Here is a 6,358-nt window from a genome sequence, read left to right on the forward strand (position 1 = left end):
GTAGCAGTGGCAGGTAGGTGTCACTCAGGTCTGCTCTGTCTGCTGAAATTCCAGTGCATGACACTAGTTCTCACACTGTCATTCAGACTTCATTGCTGCTGGTATCTCACCAAGGTGGGGCAGATGCACTGGATTGTGCCAGTGTTATTACTAGAATGTTTCTTTGTTCTCAGCAGGCAAGAAAGCAGATTAGAAGTTGAAATTACGTCAAAATAATTTGGTTTCTGGTACGCAGCAGAAAAACTTCACTGACATTACAGCAAGAGCTCATCTTTAAGTCAATATTCGTGTCACCTTTCACGTTGGAAGTGTGGAATCATGATGTAATTCTCAGAAGATGTAGTTAGTACTGATAGTCAAAACATTGGCCAAAGAATATGCAAACAGAAGTTGTGGTTCTAGTTCCTGACATGTTGTCTACTACTAGGAAAGTTTGTCTGTTCCCCAAAACACTCAGCTATTTACAGAAGACACAAGTGGGACAGGGAGAACACACCACAGTGTGGAACAAATTACTGCAATTGGAACTGGTAACTTTCAGGTCACTGAATACAGTCCTCTGTTGCCATGATGCACTGCCTGATGTAACTTCATAAAATCATCTGCCTTTTAATATTGCTTGGGGAGATCAGTAGATTTGATAGTGTATCTAGTAATGCAGTATTGGTGGAATTTCTTATCCTTCCAGAGGCTTTCAAGCCATTTCAGCCAGATTTACCCTGCTAGGCAATGCTATTCATAATAATGTATGTTGTCAGGAAAACAAGTTTTGAAGCTTCTGGTCTTGGGATGAGTGCAAGTAATATGCTTTTGTAAGAGTAGTATGAAAAGAAAGACCAGTGTGAAGTGAAAGTGTCGTGATTAGCAGCTCACAATGGTACCTGGATCAGAAGATCTTCATTGCGTTGTCTCTCACATTCAGCCCTCCACAGACTGGTTTGCTGCTCAGTGACATGAGCAGCAGGCTTAAGCTGCCTGACAAGGGTAGAGTGTTCAGGCTGGGTTCCTGTGCTTCCCTTCTGGTGGGTTTGATGGTGTAAGGTGATGACTTCAGCTCTGCAGTGCTGGAGACGTGGGTTTGGGGTATGTGCTCAGATATGGCAGCCATCTGAGATTGGACATCATCCACCGATCCCATTTTCAAAAATCAGCGTTCATATTGCCTTCAATGGGGAAGAAGATTGCAGAGAAGCAAGCATGGATTACAAGTAAATTCAATTCTGAAGTAACTGATAGTGACTTCTGAATAATTTCCAGTGCTTGTAGCTTTCTGCTTTTTACCAGTGCATTATTTCATTCCATGTGAACTTCAAATGTTATAGTGCCTCAACATCCAGACTCTGAAGGCAGGAACAGATGCAGAACTGAAGTGTCTTAGAGAAGCACATTCAGTCCTCTACTGTAGCAGGCAACCAAGCTACATTGTCAAATGTAATTTGTAAAAATTATTAAGATAAAGCTCAGTAAATGCATGTTGTTGACCCCTGCAACTTCTGTTTGAAAGGCTGTTGCAAAACCACTTGCCTCTGTATTTTGGGGTAATATTCCTAATGCTTGTTGATCATTAGAATGGGAGAGGATAATTCTCAAGAACAGACTAACAAAGAAACAAAAATTACTTTTGACTTGCAAATGTCTCCCTATTAGCTACAGTTCATGGACTTAATACTCTTCAGGGATTTTCTTTTATATTGTGCATGTATTTCAGGGTTTTTTCACATACTTTTTTATTTTAAAATGCACTAAGTATTTGTGGGAAGGATGTTTGGAAACGCTAGTGCTTTTTTTTCCCTCTGTCAACTTGTATTTCATTTCCCACAGTGTTGCAAATACCAAGTAGAACAAAGCTGAAGGTTTCCTATTATGATTTTGTTTGATCTACTGCAAATTAATTTACAGACTCAATGATAGCTGCTGGGAAACGAAGGATTGGGTTTATTTGGTCAGTGAAGATGACAGGCATGGATCAAATAAGGGTTAACAATAATGCACTTGAACAGATTGAATCAGAACATAATGCATGTATTGAATTTGATTGCAACATGCATGTCCATGGAAAAGGTTTTTGTTTAAAAGAAATCAAGGCTATGGCTTAATTATCAAAGCAAAACAAGACACATAAAGAGCTACGTGTTTCTGATACTGCTTTTTTCAAAAATAGCTCCCTTCACACAGTTATCTACATGTTTAATTTCCATGCATAATAGCAACAGTTATTGTTGTCATTTGTTACGAGAGATTAACAGATAGCAAGTACAAACGCAAATAAGGCCTGAATAGAGAGGTGACAAAGAAGAAAAGACCTCTTTACTATTAATTATAACTGGTGGGAAGTCTATACAAATGACATTAACTGTTTTCTATATGAATTGAAGTGACATCCACTTTGTTAGTATCTACTCAACACATTTGGGTATTTTATTGTAGGCAATAACTTAAATCTTCATTTTTTGAATATAGTTTATTGAGAAATGTACTGCTCAGTAAAACTTGTATATTTTGATCATTATTTCTTAGTAGCTGAAAACAAGCATAATAGTAAGCTATTGAATTTGAGTGGTTATTTTTATCCTAAGCTATGGGTTTTAGTTTAATCAGGAGGTTTTCAGTCTTTTTTCACCATTTTTTTTGTGATCAGCAGAGCCTCCCAGTACTTTCTTCAGCGGTGACTGCATTAGACTGAAACAATTGCATAAAGAAGCTTGCTTCAAATATCATTACTCAGTGGTAGTCTGAGAGGACCTTCCCTTATGCATTCCCTTACAAGACAGTAGAAGCTATACCTTATGAGTGGTGTAGTCCTTTGTTTCATAATTGTTAGCTAAAAAGGCCAACAGGTGGCAGAAAACACAGTTACTTTTCTCATACATTATTTTCATGGTTGTCTCTTTTTGAGTGTTCTGTTCAGCTGAAGCTGGGATGCTGCTCCCATTCCAGGCTTTGTTTTTTCAGTTGCAGTTGCATTCCCTAGCAAAATATCTTCCTATCTGGCAGTTTTCATTATTTGTTTTTCTAATATAACAAATTGTTTCAAAGTTCAGATGTAGTCATTTAATATGTTTTGAGTCATGAATGTTCTCTTTGTGCGCACAGAATCTTTTCACAGTTACAGCTGAAACAATTTGTATTCTTCAACAGGAGGGTTTTGGAATGGGTGAGGACTCCCTCCACACCTCCCCCTGCCTGCCTGTGTATTTTAAGGTGCTGTTTATGTCAGATTGCTGCCAGGTGTTTTATAGGAGGTACAGATGCCACAGAATAAACAAATTTCCAAACAGAGCATGTCTTTTGTCTCTAAAAATTAACTTAATGCAAGTTCTGTGAGAATTCATTATCCTTACAAAAATGTTTTCGTGTTTTCCCTCATGGTGGCTCTAATGATATTCTTGGTACTCATATACTCAGGTGAGTGCCTGAAGATCTCCATGCTATCCTTGAGTAGCTTTTTTTTGGTAGAAGATTATTCCATGTCTTTTTAACTGAGTTATTTAAGCAGTGTGAGACAACAAATAAATGCTTTCCTCTTTTAGAGATAAATCTTAGGTCCGTGTGCAAAAGAGAGCCAAAGCCAGTCTTTTTCACTTGAGGCTCTTTTGTGGCTGCTGACTTCAGAAGACACAGGTCAGCTGTCTGTTAGGTCAGGCCCTAAGTTAGGATTTCTCGTGGTGAACCGTGTGTTGATGAATTAGCTCAGTCTTGGTGAGCAGAGTCTTATGTTGCTCATGTCAGTTCTGAAGTATTTGTCATAAATAAATTGTATATGACAAAGAAAGTGGTACTAGGACTGCTAGGGTAACAGTTGTGCAAAAGACCAAGTCACAGAAGGTTTTTGAATTCTTAACATCTTCTCACTGTGCAGTTTTAAATGTCATGATTTACATTGCTGATCCATGTAACAATAATGTTTATACTTGGTTATCAGATACACTGATGATACTGTTTCTAAAACCCCTTACTTTATTAAGAGGGTCTAGAGCAGGGAGGATTTCCTCATCCCAAAATCTGTTAGATGAATTGCTTTTGGAGATGTTTTTTTCTTTCTCCATTTAGAAATCCCAAAATCTGTTAGGTGAAGAGAAGTTTTTTTCTTTCTCCATTTACTATGAATGAATCATAGGGTAAGTTAATGGATAATAATGGATAAACTTAAACTGGATATCAGACTTTCAGATGTCAGAGTTGGGTGAAGTGAATCTAACTGTATATATAAATACAATCTTTCCAATCCTGCACTATGGGCTTAAGCACACATTTCAGGAAGTGCTATGTACATTGGCATTGCTGTGATGTTCTCCACACAGTTTTTCTGGTTTGCCCACATGGACATAAAAGCTCTGCTCTGCAAGGGCAGCAGGAAATGTTTGACATGGCTGTAGAGATGGTGAAACAGGAGAGGTCTCTGGAATAAATAAAGTTATTTGGAAAGGATTTGAGGTTTCATCTTAAAAAGGTAAAGAAGAACTAAAACAGTCTTGGAGCCCTTCCGAAATTATTATAGTGTATATTTTTAGGTTGAAATCCAAGTGGAAATTAGGTAGAAGTCATTGCCAGAGCATAACATTGGGACAGCTTGTCAAAGAGCTAGTGGGAATGGAAGCAAGCAACTTCTTGAGTTGTCCTCTGATTCATAACTTTTCTGTCAAAGTACCAGGGATCCGGGTATGGGGTTAACTTCTTTGCAGGAGCAACAAAAGATTTGGAAGTGTGCAAAAACAACCAGTCACTATTCCCAGCAGAAACATCATCAGCCAGTAGTCTGAAATGCAGAGTTTGACAGGGCTGAGCTGCTCAGGGTGATAAAAGCAGGAGCTGCTTGATAAGAGCTGCAGGAAGACTAAGTTGACTTCTCAGTTAACAGTGGAAGCTTAAATACTCTGCCAAGTAAGGTGAAATGAGGAAATGGTAAAAACCCAATCTTAATTTTGGGTCCAATGTTTGTATTGACATAGTAGGGAAGAATAAAACTATAATTCTTGAAAAATAATAAATATCTTTCTGGAAATGACTGCTTAATGCCCAAATGCTCGGTAGTGTGCTCTAGGCAGACAGAAATTGAGGAGAGAAAGGAGCAGAGAACAAGATGGTAAATACCATTTTGTTTCTGTATAAATTCATGTTTGTCAGTATCCTGAATACAGTATGCAGTACTGGTTTCATCTCCCTCCCCACTTGTCCCATTTTCCCCTACTCCCTCATTTCCAAAAAGAGCTGGGAGAAATTCAGAGAAGGGCAACAAAGATTTGGAGTGGTTTCCAGGCAAGGAACAACTAAGTAAATTACGACTGTGGTTTGGAAAAGACTTTGATTGAAGGTGATGTGATGAAGGTCTGTAAAATCATGAGTGGCACAAAGAAGATAAATGCAGAATGATTTTTCCTAGTCTCTCCTGATGCAAGAACTAGAAAGTGTTAAAAGAGAAGTTCTGTGTGTGTGTGTTCAAGAAAGATCAAGTACTTTTCCATATAGTTCATAGTTGTTCTGCAGGGTGTTGCAGATGCTAAAAGTTTACATGGGTTTGAAAAGCACTTGGAGTTCCTTGGGGTCTTTAATGCATCATTAATGCATCAGTTCAGTCACCACTGAATACAGAGACAGTGATTCAGATGGTCCTCGAGCTCTTTCCAAAAGCTGGGAGAATCTTTGGAAGAGTTTTACCATGTCCTTTCTCTTTTGCCAGTCCTTAACTATCTTCTCTTGGTGGTTCTTAGGGATGAGATGTGGCATTGTTTTTAGCCCATGGTTGAACCTGGCACAAGAAGTTCATCCCTTCCAGTCCTGGGATCATTCCTTCTTGCATAGTCTTGAGAGAAGCCTTTTGCATTGTCTCCCTGAGCTGACATAGGGCAAACTGGCTCAGATTTTATTTCATTTTAACTCAGCAAAATGTTGGTTTTTCCTAAATAAATCAGTTTATATTGAAGTCTTGAAAGTTACCTGAAAAAAATAAGCAAGAACTTGAAAAAGATGCAGAAAGGAAAGCTTATGGCTTCCATCAGAAAACAGAAAACTTAAAACTGTTTCTGCCCTCTAAAGCACAAGCAAAGAAATGGCATTTTAATTAAATGTTTAATTTATTACACGTCTTGCAGAGTGGAGTGGAGTGTCTTGCTGAATGGTCTACATAGCTGGATAAAATACTCCTGTTGTATGTTAATGTTGTTGTAACTGGAGAAGAGCAGAGGTTTCAGTATATTTCAAAGAGGGGGTGACTGCAGTGTGCAAAGTGTGGGATTTTGAAGCAAGAAAACTCTAGCTTTGTTGTCTGCCATTAGTTGGGTTTAAACAAGGTCCTTAAAGAACCTTCATCTATATATGTATTACAGTATCAGATTCACAGATGATGTTAAAGTTGAAATAT

The 6,358-nt window shown here is 38.2% G+C and overlaps 1 protein-coding gene across 2 annotated transcripts in view; it reads left to right on the top strand.

Annotated features, from left to right (window-relative positions):
• Positions 1-6,358, top strand: part of POLA1 (DNA polymerase alpha 1, catalytic subunit) — a 183,600-nt gene that overhangs the window by 116,774 nt on the left and 60,468 nt on the right. The gene's annotated exons all lie outside the window — the stretch shown is intronic.

Source organism: Prinia subflava, chromosome 3, assembly GCF_021018805.1.
Source record: "Prinia subflava isolate CZ2003 ecotype Zambia chromosome 3, Cam_Psub_1.2, whole genome shotgun sequence".
NCBI lineage: Eukaryota > Metazoa > Chordata > Aves > Passeriformes > Cisticolidae > Prinia > Prinia subflava.